This window comes from Ursus arctos, unplaced genomic scaffold (genome assembly GCF_023065955.2).
Source record: "Ursus arctos isolate Adak ecotype North America unplaced genomic scaffold, UrsArc2.0 scaffold_31, whole genome shotgun sequence".
Lineage (NCBI taxonomy): Eukaryota > Metazoa > Chordata > Mammalia > Carnivora > Ursidae > Ursus > Ursus arctos.
The window spans coordinates 5187924-5205507 of record NW_026622997.1 but is presented as its reverse complement, the minus strand read 5'-3'; positions in this window follow the sequence as shown (position 1 = coordinate 5205507).

Genomic DNA, 17584 nt, shown 5'->3' with positions numbered 1-17584 from the left:
TTTGGATTTGTCTGATGTTGTCTCATTATTGATTATAGTGCGGTGGTGCATTTTTGGCAGGGCTCCCATGGAAATGATGCTGCATCCTCCTTTGTGCATTGTATCGGGGTATGCCAGCCGGTAGATCTCCTCGGTGATGTTTCCTTAAACACTTTGTTAAGGTCGTTGCAGAGTTTCTCCACTGCAAAGTTACTATTTTTCTCTTTCTAACTGATCAATCTCTTTGGGGAAATAAGTTGAGACTGAAAATATCCTGTTTCTTCTCAGGCTTAGCCCAGTGATTTTTGTATCCATCAAAGAATCTTGCTTGCAATGATTATTACGATCATATTTGTCTATTGGTGATTTTGTATTTCCCTTATTCCTTCCATATTTATTAACTTGAATTCTTATGTAAGGAAGAGTTGCTCCTTCTCTGTCATTTATCTATCTACCTATTTATCAAACATCTATCTATCTATCTATCATCTATCTACATCACTATAGACTCATGAATATTTATTTTTTTCTGTGGATTAGAATATATTACTTCTAATTTATGGATTAGAATCCATTATTTATTGATGAGATTATCCATTAATTCCAAATTATTCCAATTTTGGCCAATAGGAGCTCATTCAAATTGTCTTTTGTTCCTTCCCTTCTTTTTCAAACACTTTCCTATTTTCTAGCCCCCAAGTCTCAGGTTTATCTGGCATTTTCCCTGCTCCAACTCTGGAATCCACCACTTCTTTTTTTTAAATTAAGTTCCAGTATAGTTAGCATACAGCGTCATATTAGTTTCAGGAGTACAATACAATGATTGAACAATTCCATACATTACCTGGTACTCATCACCGCAAGGGCACTTCTGAATCCCCAACACCTACCTAATTCTCCCTCACCTACTCCCCTCTGGTAGCCATCAGTTTGTTCTCTATAGTTGAGTCTATTTGTTGCTTTGTATCTCTCTCTCTCTCTTTTTTCCCTTTTGTTGGTTTGTTTTGTTTCTCAAATTCCACCTATGGGTGAAATCATATGGTATTTGTCTTTCTCTGACTGACTTATTTCACTTAGCATTATACTCTCTAGCTCTATCCACGTCTTTGCAAATGGCAAGATTTCATTCTTTTTATGGCTGAATAATATTCCATTGTATATTGGAATCAACCACTTCTCCACAAAAATCCATCCCTACATTTTTTAAATCTCTGCTTCCCAATCAGAGTTGCATTCCAGTCACCAACTTCTCATGAAGATTTTGGCCCCAGGAGAGTGGGGACCTTGCTTGTTTGGTCATGGATATTTTCAAACCACCCAAAGCAGCCCCCGACACGGTTTAGGAGCCCACTCCCATCTCCTCTGGGGACTTCTCTTTACCCAGCAGAGAGTTCTGGTGAGTGGCCATCAAAGAAATTGGTGACTTTGAAGCAATTCCAGCTTTTGCCAGTCTGGGGAGCCTGAAACTAGGAATCAAATCTCTGTCCTCATTTTTCTAAAAACAGTTTTTAATGCAACAGAACCTAGGAGAGCACGTCACTCCACATGCTTGAATGCTACTTCAAGCAGTCAGGAAACAGGGATACGTCGTAGGACATCTCAGTAACTCTTTAATCATTATGCTTGGTGTGTAATATGCAATACTGACACAAATCCCAAAGAATTCACTAGCACACACATACCAAACTTATAAGCCGACACTTGAAAGCCAGGGATGGAGCTGCTCATTCAGGTGGTCAAAGAGGTACAAGAGCATTTGGAGTAAGGGTGCCTCCAAATAACAAGGTATGAAGCATTAGAGCTCCTGCTAAATATTATTGTTAAACTCATCTAAAATAAAGTACTTTAAAATTTATCAGTTATCTTTATCATGGACAAAACATTCCAACTAAATGAACTTTTCAAAAATAAAGTCTGAATGGCATGAGAAGGTCAGAACAGTATCTCCATCTGTCATTATTGCATTGTTAAACCACGGAGATTCGCTGCTTAGCTTCACAGATTGATGAATTGTGGCATATTACCATGTAAATAATAGTTCTATATACCTTACAATGAGGAGCCAAAGATTTTGCTATTTTACAAACTTGGTAAGTGTCAGTCCTGGCTCCCCACTCACATTGCAAGATAACAGCTAGGAAGCCAGTTGAGTTTTCGACCTCACTTTTGGAAGGCAGAAGTAAAAAAAAAAAAAAAAAAAAGCAGAGTTGAAAGAGACACCCTTGAGTTCAAATCCCAGTTCTGCCCCTTACCAACTGCACTTCATAAGGCAATTTTTGCTTTTCAGTCATTTGTGGAATGGTGATAATATCACAGTTCCTTCATTTAAGTCTTGTTCAGCAAGCACCTACTATGTGTCATGTTGTATGTTAGACCCTAGAGAGACACAACAATGAGTGGTAGGCAAGACAGGGGAATTCCTCTTCTCATTGGGTTTGAATTTTTTATATTAATATAGACCCAAGGACATTTATTTTATTCTATGGATTAGAATTCAATATTACTATGATTATTTTTCTTCTCTCAACTCCTCCTGCTCTTGCCGTTGGGAGCTCCATCAGGTTGACTTTTGTGTCCTTTCAGTATGTCCCCATCCTTTTTTGAGTGCTTCTTTCTTTTCTGACTCCATAGGAGATAAGTGTTATTTGAGCAATTCCAATAACACAGCACTACCATGCCTGAGGAGACTTCCCCTGATAGGACTGACTCTATGCAAAGCCTGTGGGGTAGGGGATGGGCTAGGGGGCTGGGAATGACAAGGACCGGTGCCTATTCCCATGTACCATGCAGGGGAGTGGACAGGATAGAGTGGACGGAGGAACTGAAAGAAGGACGCAGGTGGAGTGCTAGTGTGGCATGTGGCTAAAGGACAGCTGAGTGGGGCTAGATGCTGCGAAGGGTGTTGGAAGTCAAGGAGCTCAGACATCATTTTTAGGGCAACTGAAGCTTCTAAGCATTTTGAACATGGAGATTTTTAGGATTAAACTAGATTCCATCTAGAATAGTGTTTTGCACATAGGAAGTATTCAATAAAGGGTGACTACAGCTGTCATTCTGCCGCCATATCTACTGACGCCGTTGCTACCATAATTACCGTTGCTGCTGCTACTACTATTACCACCACCACCACCACTGCTACTTCTACTACCACTTCTACTGCTGCTATGTCTGCTACAACAGTAACTACTACAACTACCCCTGCTACCACCACCACCACTGCTACTTCTACTACTGCTACTGCTTTTACTGCTACTACTACTCCTACCACCATTGCCATTGTTGCTACTATTATTACTACTTCTGCTGCTGCTGCTGCTGCTGCGACTATTACTACTTTTATGCCTTTATCCCCATTTGGAAAGCTATAACCAAAGTTGGGTTTTTTTTAAGATTTATTCTATTTATTTGAGGCGGGGAGAGACAGAGAGAGAGAGGGAGGGAGAAAACAAGCAGGGGGAGGGGCAGAGGAAGAGGGAGAGAATCTTCAAGCAGGCGCTCACTGAACGTGGATCCTGATGCAGGGCTTGATCCCATGACCCTGAGATCGTGACCTGAGCCAAAATTAGTTGGACACTTAACTGACTGAGCCACCCAGGAGCCTCCCCAAAGTTTTGTTTTTAGTGAACTCTTAGTATATCTGAAGGCCTCCAAATTGGATACTAGCCACTCCATAACCCCTCTGTTAATTTATAGGGAACTTGTTCAGACTCAATGGATGCAGTGTGTGAGAGTCTGGGGAGTTGGTCTGAGATCCTTCCAGACTAGAAGGAGCTCCAGTCTGGAGAAGACTGGTTTAGACATGAAGTCAGGACTCCACCTGAATCTTTATAACGTGCTACCATGTCAGTCTTTGGTTCATGAAAAGTTGATTTTATTCCAAATACCTTTGTTCCTTCAGTAAGCATGTGTCGAGTATCTACCACGTGCCAAGTACTACCGTAAGAGCTGGTATACAGTAGGTATACAGCAACTCTTGGCCCCCTCAGAGCTTACATTGTTAGTGAGCAGAGCACAAAAGCGGTCTCAAAAGAATATACTAGAATATCTGTTTCTATTTTAATGCTGAACTGATCTTAGCCTAGTGCCAATGGCCCCACTTTGGCCATCCAGGTGGCCACCAAGCTCCGTAATCCACACAGAGGGGTCCTAACAGGAGGTGAGCCTTCCTGAGGCAGACGCTGGCAATGGTAACTTCCATGATAATCATCTCAGTGCACTGCAGGGAACTCCTTAAGTGGATTTGCAAGTAAAATCTTCTGGTGTTAAGCAGACAACCCCAGAAAGAACTATTTGCAAAGAAACTATGAACAAAAAGCAGTAGGAAAAAAGAGCAAGCAAATAGAAAATGACAGAGCCTGTTTTCCCCGAGTCCAAGCTCTCTGTCAGCTGCCTTTTCAGATTAAAAACTTCTGGTACTAATATGACAAGATCTAACAAGAAATCAACCCCCTACATTTAAGAGTCTCAAAATGGCTATTTAAAATCTAGTTGCTATAGACTTAATGGTTGTATCCTCACAAAATGCGTATGTTGTAACCCCAATGCCCAGGGTGATGATAATAGGACATGGGTCCTTTAGCAGGTGATCAGGTCGTAAGGGTGGAGCCTTCATGAATGGGATTCGTACCTTATAAAAGAGACCCCACCCCCTTCTATCATGTAAAGACATAATGAGCCAGGAAGAGGGTTCTCACCAGACATCAAATCTGCTGGTGTCTTGATCTTAGACTTCCCAAACTCCAGAAACATGAGAAATAAATGTTTATTATTTAAGCCACCAAGTCTGTGGTAGTTTGTTACAGAAGCTCGAGTAAGCAGATACAATATATCTCCAGCCTCCGTCATTAACATTGAACCTCATCCTAGATATATGCTTCATTCTAAGATATTAACTAGTGATTTCAACCCTATCCCAGGGGATGGGAAATGTGAGTTGAAGTTTTTCCCCCTTGACAGAGATGCATTATGTAAAAGTCTGAAGCACACAGGCTTAGAATCACACTAATCCTACACTCATCGAATGTATGATTCATTTGGTAACACTTACACCAGGCAACATGCTGGAAGTTGGGGGTGCTGAGATGAATAAGACCCCATCCCCAGCCTCAAGGGGCTCTCACGCATGCACACACATGCACACACACTGCATAAAACGGTGTGACAAGTGAAATGCCAGAAAGTTCCTGCAGGATGAAGTTCTGTGGGTGCAACAAAGGATGTGGTGGGGAAGCAGGGAGGGTTCAGAGGATGGGGAGCTAAGTCCTAGAGGAGAGGGAGCTCCGTGGCCTCCCTCTGAGACAGGCTTCTCCAATGAGACAGAAGCAGACCACACTGAGGGGGCAGCTCACTCAGAATCAAGGAAGCTCTAGGATGTACAGCATACTGAAGGAAGAGCAAAATGTCCCAGGAGGGAAACTGGCAACCTGCAGGCTATTGAGACGGGCACATGTTTATGGCCACCACACTGTCAAATTGTCCCCCACACATCCCATTGCCCATGGGCCACACAGCCTCTCTCAGGGAGCTGAAGGACTATAACAAATGACAGAAGAACCTCCCAGAAATTGCCTACAGACCTGTGGTTTCCACGTGAATCCCACTGTCCTGGGAAGGAGAGTGCCACACACCTGTCTGAACATACTGGCTTCATGGGGCGCTACCTAAATTGCAGTTTCTTTCACCCCAGTCCTACCCCCAGACTCTCCCCAGAGGCCGCTACAACTGTGATTTGGGCCCTTCATTCTCTTAACTATTTCTAGCTTTTATACATCCATGTGTGAAGAAAAGATAATATTTTGCTTGTTTTTAAAGGTTATAGAAATTATATTTGTAACATTTTCTTTTATAGAAAAAGTAAATATGACAAAATATTAAATTACCAATTCTTATAGTGGGAACCTGGCTATTTGCCATATTACACATTGTATACTTTACATTTTTTATGTTTTTATTTTATTTTATTTTATTTAGTTCTTATAGATCATTTTATTAGATGACTTGGGATTTTCCAGTAAAGCTTGGGGACCTCACGTGGCTGACATCCCTGCTCCTCAGCTCCATTTCTTTCAAAGTTCAGAATCCAGACTCCTTCTTATCAACCCTGAGGCATTTACACAAGAGTTTACCAAGGGTGGGGCAAGTGCTCCCTCCGAAGCTGCCAGTGTGGTCCTGCCCCCAGAGCCCACGTCGCAGGAGGCCATGGGGACCTGTACACCCAGGACCTGTGCTCTTTGGGTTCCTGTTGACCTCATTCTGGCTCTAGGACAAGGCATGAGTTTGTGGGAGCATTTTTGCCTCACACCCCATAGCACCTTGGCTCCTATGCAGAACGTGGCAGGGTCAAAAACATGCCAGTGGGGCTGACCACATTCAGTTTGAGTCCTGGGTGCACAATTTCTAATTACGCGATCAAATTTACCAACAGACTGAGAATGGAAATATCAGTGCTAACATGACCCTGAGTAACATGAGGCTTATAAACCCCTTGATAAGTTGGTGGTATGATCTTCCTCTAGCCATCACCCTGCTCTCTGTGATGGAGTAAAAAATGAAATAGACCTACTGTCCCTTCGGGACCAATAAAAGCACCTCTTCTTCCTAATGATATTATTGTACGGGTTAAAAAAACTCTTGTCAAAATGTTTTGTGTTTTTTCAGCGGAGGAGATGGCATATAAATACAAAAGAGCATGTTCTCTCATTTTGAGGTGCAGGAAGCCAGAGTCTGCCAAGCACTGGATGACTTGACAATATTTCACCATCTACAATTGACGTCACTTTTCCCTCCTGGTTGCACTTCAGGTCATGGTATGTCTCCAAAGTTGGGATAAACATTTCCTGAGTACCATTTTTAAAATAATAGTAATTGATGGGGCCCCTGGGTGGCTTAGTTGGTTAAGCGTCTGCCTTCAATTTGGGTCATGATCCCAGGGTCCAGCCCCACATTGGGCTCCCTGCTCAGCGGGGAGCCTGCTTCTCCCTCTCCCACTCCCCCTGCTTGTGCTCCCTCTCTCTCTCTCTGTCAAATAAATACATGAATAATCTTTAAAAAATTTAAAAAATAGTAATTGAAATCCTCTTATTTAAAAAATAAAATGTCTTCAAAGAGGACCTCAGAATGAGAAGGAGATCACAGAAGGCAGGCTTGAAAAAGAGGAGGGTGGTACTGGGGGAAGGGGAACTACTGTCTAGATAGAGCCAAGCTTCATCCAGGGAGAAGGTTTGGGGGTAAAGTTCTAAAAGGCAATCGTTTCCTACTGAACTGAGAGTTTCTGGCTCCCAGGGATTATTTAGTTTTCTATTGGAGGCAAACATTTCCCAGGGGCCCAGAGTAGCCCCCAGTGGAAGAACAGACACATTCTTAAGGGGAATAGTAAGAACAACAAACAACTGCTCCTCTCTGAGATTGAGAGCTACATCCATTAATCAGTTCTGGAGAGAGATGAACACAAATAATTCTAAGAACGCTTCCTTTCTCTCATCATTGGAAATCAAAATACTTATCCCTGGAATAGCTTTTTTTTTTTTAAGTCAGGTTGGCTAACATATCATAATAAAAAAAATAAAATTAAAAATAAAAATTAAAAAAAAATAAAGTCAGGTTGGGGGAGGAAGCCTTCACTTACATTTCCTCCTTGTAGTTACCTATTCTTGAGACAGAGAGAGAAAGAGAGAGGAAAGAGAGAAACAGAGAAGTTAAATAGAAAGCCACAATCTAGGTTTCTGCTCTACTGTGTGAGTACAATTTGATCTGGTATTTCTGAAGAGTATTTAAATATGCAGATCCATTGACCCCAGGTAGCACTTCTGAAAAATAATCTTGAGGAGAAGACCACGTAGACTTGTAAAACTATCGTGTGAGGGTGTGCAGGGGAGTGCTGTACGTACCAGCCCCCTGAACTCCCTATCTTCCTTTTGTGAAAATTGACTTTCTTTTTTTGTCTTTTTCTTTTCTAAAGATTTATTTTATTTTTCTGAAAGAGAGAGAGAGCATGAGCGGGGGGAGGGGCAGAGAGAGAGAATCCCAAGCCGACTCTGCACTGAGCACAGAGCCCGATGAGGGGCTCGATCTCATGACCCTGAGATCAGACCTGAGCCGAGACCAAGATCTGGACTCTTAACCAACTAAACCACCCAGGCACCCCGGAAATTTGCTTTCTTTCACCTCTCACGAGCAATCATGTCTTCCTTGTTTGCTGAGATATCCCTGGACCTAGACGACTGCGTGCTATATAGTAGGTGTTCCGTTAATACTTGTTGAGTGGAATGAATAACACTGAAAAAACTGGCTGCAATCTCAATGTCTAAAAAAAGAGAATCTGTCTTCCCAGCATTTAGTACAGAGCAGGAACACATTGGTGTAAGCAAGGAGGTCAAGCATAAGATCTAGGAATCCTTTCTAGAATGAAGGAGAGCAGCTCAGAGAAATGACTGAGCCTCAGTTGAGGCAAGAGCCTTTCTGAGCTTCTCTGTAGAATGGAAAGCATGCTCATGGGATAGCAGGGACTCTTAAGGTCATAGGCATCCACTGTATTAGTTTTGGTGTCAAACTTTTGCATTAGTGCAAATCCAGTCTTTAGTGGGCTTACTTACCTGGGCTTAAAGAGTTTAGGCTGAAGAAAGCCCTAGAATTTTAAGTAATAAGAAATCAAGAGGTTTTGACTTGCTAAAGTTTTGTTTCATGCAGACAGTGCTGGCTTGATTCCTTTCTCAAAAACATCTTTTGCCCCATTGTTAGGTTTGTTTTGTATTGTTCCAACCTCACAATAGGGCTTTAAAAAAGAGAGAATATAGGGGCGCCTGGGTGGCACAGCGGTTAAGCGTCTGCCTTCGGCTCAGGGCGTCATCCCGGCGTTATGGGATCGAGCCCCACATCAGGCTCCTTCGCTATGAGCCTGCTTCTTCCTCTCCCACTCCCCCTGCTTGTGTTCCCTCTCTCGCTGGCTGTCTCTCTCTCTGTCGAATAAATAAATAAAATCTTTAAAAATAAATATATAAATAAAAATAAAAAAGAGAATATAAATCAAGTAGCTTATAATTATGAATCAGTGTGGCCTTTGTAATGGATATAGAATTAGATATATTAGCAAGAATTGTCAACCTATACTGTTGGGTAAAAAGTCTGCTGTAAGACAGTATCCATACTATATCATTTATATAAAGCTCTACCACCTATGTATCTATTTATGCATGTACATATCTGTGTACCTATCTGTCTCCCTACCGAGAGAGAGCAAGAAAAATGTTCACAAGATGTTAAGATTGCTTATCTCTAGGTGAAGAAATGGAGATAATTTTTACTTTTTTCTTTATATTTCATATACATATATACTATTTCAGTAATTAGCATATGTCATTTTTATCTTTAGAAAAAACTCTAGTTTTATTTTAAGAAACACACACTCATGTGCGCACACACACAGACTAAGGTTTATCATATTCTTGAACTTCAAATTCAGGTAGGTCATTTGATCACTCAGTTGAATCATCTGTCTTGGAAGGACTGAGCTGGAACACTTCCATGTGAAGTTATATCTTTTTTTTTTTAACAGACTGTGTTTTTTTAGGGCAATTTTAAATCCACAACAAAATTAAGAGGAAGGGACAGACATTTCCCATATGCCTCTTCCCTACCCCAACATCAACATTCCCTACCAGAGTGGTACGTATGTTACCATCGACCGACACACCATGATCCCCAAAGTCTATGGTTCACAGTAGCATTTACTTCTGGTGTTGTACATTCTATGGTTTTCAACAAATGTAAATGACATGTATCTTTCATTATAATATCATATCTTCACTGCTTCTGTGCTCTGCCTATTCATTTCCACCCCCACAACTACTGATCTTTTTATTGTTGGAGTTACTTCTTTTTAAAGTCAAATTTTTCTTTAGTATTGCTTCTGTCTTTGGAATTTGGATTTACAGAAAACTTGGTTTCAATCCCGGTTCTACTACCAGCTGTGTGGCTCTGAGCAAATTACCAAACATCTCAGAGCATAACTGTCCTTTACGATAACATGGCCACATAAAATCTACCTGGCAGTGATGAATAAATGTGTACAGAGTGCTTATGGTAATACTGAGAAATGTGGGTATGTGTGTGTCTGTGTGCACACAGATGTGTAAGCATGTATCATGTTTTGCATGTTAATGTATATGTGCAAGCATACGTGTTTCTGCAGGCACGTTGTGTGTGCAGCTGTGTGTATATGTGTGTGTGTTGTGTGTGCATGTTGTATGTATGTACACGTGTTGTGTACGCATGTATATTGCCCTCAGTTTACTTCTACCATATATTTCTGATGTGATTTACTATTAGTGTAAACAGGAGGTACGAATGAGACTCGGATGTTAAAGGACATTAAAATGTACAAAAGCTGCCAGAAGACCCCATTCTTCTTCCTCTCTCTTCTCAGCCAGCACACCTACCCCCAGTCATGCACCTCCTCGCCCTTCTCTGTCCCTGTCTGCATCTTGCAGGGCTGAGGCAGAGCTGCTCACTGGAACAAAAGAGGGGTCAGAGTGAAGAGAAGTCGCCCAGGGCAGCTGAGACGCCACTGTTTATTTGTCAAATTCCCAAAGGTACCCTCTGCCAAGTATGGTTTACTGACTCGCATCATATCAGTCTCCCTTTATGTTATTAAGCTCCAAACAGAGTACTTTGTTTCTAATTCATCATCACACAAAACTCAAAAGACCTAAGAGATAGAATTCCACCTCTTGGCATCTCAACTACCCTAGAGAAAAAAAAAATCAAGCAGCCAGTGAGTCCCTGGTCTCAGATAAAACAAAATCTTTTAATTCTGGCTAATTTCTTCTTATTCCCAAGAGGGGTTTTATGCACCAAATGCTGGGTGATAAGAACTCTTTATTTTTGTTTTTTTCAGATCTGTTTTCTTTTCATCTCTGCCCCTATGAAAACTTTATTCATCAATGTTAAGAACAACACAGTAGATTCAAAATTCTGGAGCTGAACTGGCAAAATATAACTAGAGTGCATAACATTGGTGGTCACGCCACAAAAATGATGGTGCAATTTGTTGTTAAGTAGACAATGTACTTTATTAAATGCCTTTATTATGAACCTTCCAACAGTTCCTGCAGCTTCCTGGGAGTTTATGCTGTATAAGTCTTTGCCGTTTGCTTCTTTTCTGTTGCTAAATTTTTACAACCAGATTGTATTGAGATCTCAACCAGGAAGCAAGAATTGTGTACTCTTCTTTTCTTGTTCAGTGCAACCTACTGAATAATATTTTAGGAGATTCTAGAGTTTTCCCAAATGGTAAAAAAAAAAAAAATGATCTGTTTCACAAGTGAGTTCATATTTTAAACATACATAAAAATTAGACAAACAGAACCCTAATACAAAGACATGTAGTACAAATCAAGGGAGGGTTTCCATCATGCAACATTTGGTTCAAACATGCACCCTGAGGATAAGTGAAAATTCAGTGAAGTTTGACCCCCGGATTCTCAGTCTCAGCACCATGGACGTTGCGGTCATTCTGCGTCACGGGGGCTCTCCTGCACATGAAAGTTGTTTAGCAGCATCACTGACCTCTTTCTATCAGATGCCAGTATCAGCCCCCATCTCAGCTGTGATCATCAAAAATGCCTCCAGATATCCCCCAACCAGCCCAGTGTAGAACCACTGGTCCAATCCATCAGTGATCAGCCCTTAACTCCAATAAAAAGCAAACCAGGCTATGCAATAAAAATGAAAGAAACACCATGGAGGAATCTCAAAACCTGTTTGCTAGGTGACACAGAAGACTACACACTGTGTGATCCCATTTATGTGAAACTTCTTGCAAAGGCAACTCTACAGTCACAGAACGTAGCTCAGTAGCCGTCAGTGCTGTGGGTGAGAATGAGTTAACTGCAAATGGTCCTGAGGGATCTTACTGGGATAACAAAGATGTTCTGAATCTGGATAGGGTGATGGCTGCACAACTTGGTAGGTGTACTAAAAATCACTGAATTGCATACTTTAGATGGGTGAATTTATGATATGTAAACTTGACCTCAATAAAGACGTTTTTTTTAAAAAAATGAAAAAATAGGAGGATAAAATGTATTGCAGAAGAAGAGAAAACATGAGGAAAACCCAATTCCATAGATTTGCTCTAACTATGGGAAGTAGTCTCCTAAAAACAGAGAGATCAGATTCCCCACATTCTATCAACCCAAATGACCGTTAGAGCAAGCCACAATATTTTTGCCGGCCAGACAGCTGCAGCGTCTGTTAGCACCTGATGCAACTCAACGGGCTGTTTAATTAGTTCTGGTGTGTATCCTTCTATGGAAAATAATGTGTACGCATGGTCACCCATGTCCAACATGGCAAGGAAGAAGATAGGCTGATTATTAGGGGTTTGTCTTATAAGACATTCTATGTTTTCTGTTAGCATATAAAATAATTCACATTCATGATGAAACATGCCTAGTGTGACATGATATGTGAAGCGGAAAAAGGTCTGAAACCACCCAGAATCTCCCTGTTGCCCACTCAAACCTCTGCCATGGTAAAAAAAAAAAAAGAAAAAAAAACCACTCTTCTTTGGTGTGCATTAAATGACAGCTGTTGTTGTTATTCAAAGAAATTCTGGGGACTCTCTTATTGTAAAAGGGACAGCACAGGTCTTCTTGGAGAATGTCCAGCTGCGGTTTAAATTATTTACTGTAAAAAATATGCACTCTTTGCTTAGAGGCCTAGTCATTTTCAGGGGGTTCATGACCTGTCTGGGGTGTTAGCAAAGGGGGTGGGGGAGCCATCCCTGGTCAAGTTAAAAATATTAACTTAGCCAAATATACAACCCTAACTGAGGCAGCACTTGAAATTTCTAGAATCTTCAGTTCTGATGGAGCTAAGAAAAGAGAGAAACGGGTTAGAAATAGGGCCTTTTGGGTAAGTTATCCCAAGACTTTAATCTGGCAAAGTTTTACATAAAGGAAGGTATTGATAATAAATTCATCCTCCCCACCCATTCCCCCCATTCAGCTGGAAACTGTGGGATCATGACAGGGAAGAGATAGTTTCAATAATTTAAATTTCCCCCAAAGGCCACACACACAAAAGATACTTTCTTCTTTTAACAACTCTACATATGGTACGTTACAGAACAGTGCAATTCTGAGAAATCCTGCCCCTATACTCAGGGCTAGTAAACTAAGGACCAGAGAAATCATACTCAGCCTGATCAAAGGCAGCCAGGAAGGCCATACGTCCAACCATGATGCCTGCCAACATTTCAAGAAAAGTATTTGAAACAATAAATAATTCTGGTGAGGCCCAATTTGCAAACTGGAGGCTGAGAGCAGGAAGGATGCTGATCTGCCTGATTAAATTCCACCAATTTCCTAGAAAATGTCACGTAGAACATTCGCTTTGATTTTTGCTGATCAGCTATGACAATAGGCACTGAAACATGATCAAGACAACAATATTTGCCCCGTGCATAGTCTGTGAAACGTACACACCATTTTGCGGAGCAGGATTCAGGCAACAAACACATTTTAAAAATAAGATCTCCTAAAATATGGGAAAGGGGACATCGCTAGAGAAGATCCAAAGATTTTTTTTTTCCATTTTAAATGTTGCTTTTTTTCCCCTTTGTTACTAAATAAATATAAGTAACAGAAGTAGTTTTGAAAAGTTTTCTTTCCATGTATTGGCAGTTGTCATGCTCCATAATCAGGTGAAAAGCATCTTGTTTGGACAAAATAAAATCCTAGTTACCGAAGTGGTGTACGTTAGGCTATTTTCTGAAACACTGCATCGTGTTTTACTTCCAAAGAACATCATGGTACTATGCTTTTCAACCTTAGAGTTTTACACTTATAGAAACCAAAGTGGGGGGGGGGTATTATTTCAACATCTTGACTATGTTTACTGTAGATAAGAAAGTCACAGATATATTCACCATTATACTTAATCGTTTTAAATATTTACTCAATGTCTCTCTAACATTGTTGTCATAACTACTTTTCAGTTACCCCATTGCTTCTTTTTCTACTCAAGCTTTTCTTTGGAAAAAGTGGATTCTTTTCTATGGATTGCAGAGGTTTTTTGTTTTCGTTTGTGTTTTTTTGAAAAGTTTTAGGGCAAAACAATTTTTACCTCTGGGCAAGAAGAGATTGACTCTATTTTTTTTTTTTAAGATTTATTTATTTGAGAGAGAGAGAGAATGCTGGACTGGGGGGAGGGGCAGAGGGAGAAGGAGAGAATCCTCAGGCAGACTCCCTGCTGAGCACGGATCCCAAAGTGGGGCTGGATCCCTGGACCCAGAGATCATGACCTGAGCTGAAACCAAGAGTCAGACGCTTAATGGACTGAGCCACCCAGGCACCCCAACTCTGTGGTCTTCAAGGTATATTAACTTACAGCTGATGATTTGGTATTAGACTGAATAGCTGTCACTGGTCCAGAATTGTATTTCTTAACAAGTGTAACTACACGTTTGATCTAACTATAGATGGTAAGCATCACTTCACTTCCCTTCACAGAGTCCCAGGAGCACATGGGTATTTCTTCTGTGTGATCACCTGTTCCTGCACAGCCCTTCCTGACCTAGATCAAATTCCCTGCTGCTTGCTCAGTTCTTGGGCCACCTCCCTCACTCCCTCTCCTGTACAGCTTCTGCCTTGTTCCTTGCTTCTTTCCGGCACTTTTGTCTCTTAGTTCTTCTAGCTTGGTTTTTCTTTGCTTTTCCCGCAGTGTTCCTCCCAGATAGACCCCATCTCTATCTGCTGCCCCTCCTAATCTAGATGCCACCCACTGGCTTGTCCAGACTTCTTCAGGGGATCCCATGAAACCAATTCAAATCTACAACCCTCAAAGATAAAATCCGATTAAAGTCCTTGAGGAAAGGAATTTTCTTGCATAAATGTATCATGTAGAAACAACATTCCCTCATAGTCTAGTTAACTGTGGCCTCTTTTACTATTCATTTCTGCTTCATTAATTCATAAATCAATCCATTGAGAACCAACTATGTCATATGATAAAGTTGCCTCAATCTTTGTTTCTAAATTATTTTGGCAGGTTATCTTTGTGTTTTGCTCAGATGAAGAGCTCGTTGTCCACTGGTTCCAACATGGTGTAGTGCAAAGAGCACTGGACTAAGAGTCAAAACTGAACTCCATCTAGATCTGGATCTGCTAGTTAGCCTCTAAATATGGATGCTAGTAATCCCATACGTTTGTTGGCGAAATGAGCTAATATACGTGAAAGTGCTTTATAGATGGAAAATACAAAGCATTATAAAATTGACCAAATAAAAGTAATTTTCAGAATTTTAGACATCTTTTATTTGGGTGGGGGCAAATTTTCATAATCTCAGAAAGAAGCTGTTCAGTAGAAAATTGAGAGTTTCCTCAAGAAACCTGAAGAAAAGATGTTGTAAACTAAAAGAGATGTATGTCCCTGGATACTTCAGATCTAATCAGGAGTCTTCCTGGGGACTTTGGCCGTCAGCGTGTTGGCTCAGGGCTCATCACTTATGTTCCATGTTAGCTCAGTTCTTTTCTAGAGACGTGGGATTCCAGTAACAGACACTGTGTATCTCTAAAATTTGCTTCAAACAGCCGTTTCAACTGGTACCGTGAACTTTGTTCAGAGCTAGTTTCACAGCAAACAATCAGCATCACACTCTTCTGAGAAATGAGTGTAAATTGTGAGAAAGGCAGTGAATGAAGAAATCCAGGAAACAGAACAAGGCTATCAGATAACAACTGCATGGATTTGAGTGAAAGGTGACAAGGTCAATGATAGTCTAAGAAATATATAATAATCTAAAAATCAAAGCCAAAAGAAGATATGCAAAGCCAGCAAAGTGTGGATGGGCTCTGGTTGGGGCTGCAGAAGCAAGTCCCCGAAGAAGACCCTGGTATAGGTCTTTCCTCTGCACCCAAAGGCAGTCTTCAACCCTCTCGAGGGGACCTGCAGGCTCAGCTGGGCAGGGGTCTAACCCACTGCCGCATGCATGGTGGGGCTGCCCAGAGTTTGGATTGATCGACTTAAACAGAGAAAGGAATGTGTTAGCCTCTTATTTGCTTAGGATGCTAGTGGGGAAGCCCTGATAATAAGAAATTTTAAGAGGTTAACACTGAATTCTCAAACATTTGAATTTATTATTTCTTTAAAGAAAGGCTCAAAAACAAATGATGTCAGCACATAGGGAAGATTATGAAGCTCTGGGTGCTAAACCAGGTCCTGTCCATTCCACAGAATGCTCTTATTTCTACAACCTATTTCTACAAGCCCAAGGTGCTAACGGTATGGAAGCAAACAGGGTCCCAAGTATGCTTCTAAAATTGGGCTGGTGGGCAGGAAGGACTCAGTCAACAGAGGGGCTTTTTATTCACTGGTCGATTGCTTGGCCAGCACATAAGAGATGGCAAACATGTGGCTCCAAGGAGGCACACTGGCAAGGAAACTGGAGAAAAGTTGCAGGAGTAAAAGCACAGATTTTGGTGCCCTGGATTTCTGGGGCTGGAAGGCAGAGATGGGAGCCAAGGGACTCTCGCGGGGCGGGGCGGGGGGGTCCTGTAGCCACGCTTGCTGGCCCAAGGGGTACAACAACCACCTAAATAGAGCAAGGCCATAAGAGGCTCTGACAACCGGCAAGGCTGGGAGGAGCAGAGAAAACCACAGAACCAGTGATTTGACAATTCATGGTAGAATAGAATGAGAGCACCTACTGTGCACCCAGGCTCTGCTCTCAAGAAGCCGAAGGTCCTCTCTTCTACGTTAGAGAAATGGACTCGGTGATTTTTAGCACAGAGGAAGGACTTGTTTTATGACTGGGAGTCCTCAAAACTTCACAAATATTTAAATTAGGTCCCATCATCAAACAGATGTGTACTGTGGGGGCACCTGGGTGGCTCAGTTGATTAAGCGTCTGCCTTCAGCTCAGGTCATGATCTCAGGGTCCTGGGATCAAGCTCCGTGTCAGGCTCCCTGCTTGGCGGGGAGTCTCCTTCTCCCTCTGTCTCCCTCCCGCCAGCTCTCTCAATAAATAAAATCTTTAAAAAAAAAATGAACTGTGATTTTTGCAATAGAAGTAGTCTTAATGAATTATGTGTACATGGAATTATTTTATATCTGACTCTATGAAATGTATCAGGGGAAATGATAATTTAAAGACACACTAATGGGAATTCTTTGACAGAGAAAAGAGGGGAAACTTCAGCCTCCATTGACCTCTTGTGAAATGTATCATTTCTTACAATGAACCTCTTACTGGAAAGAATACCCACAGGAGAACACAGCACAGGGAAAATGAAGCAGCTTTCTCACCCAGTGTCCTCAAAAATAACCAAAGTAATCTTTAACTATCTTTGAAGAAAGAACCAGAAAAAATGAAAGAAACGTGAAAGTTTTCATTATCTTTTCCCTGCTGTCTCTACAGAGAAAATAAAATGGAAACAGCCAAATCTTAGGTGTTAGGAAATGTGATAAAACCAAATTAGAATAGGGGGATAGGGCACGCACTGACACAGGCTATAGTGAAATCATACAGATTTTCAGGGCCTCCAGCATTGCTTAAGGAGAGAGGACTGATACAGAACGAAGAAAGTGAAGCACATAAAGATGTGTT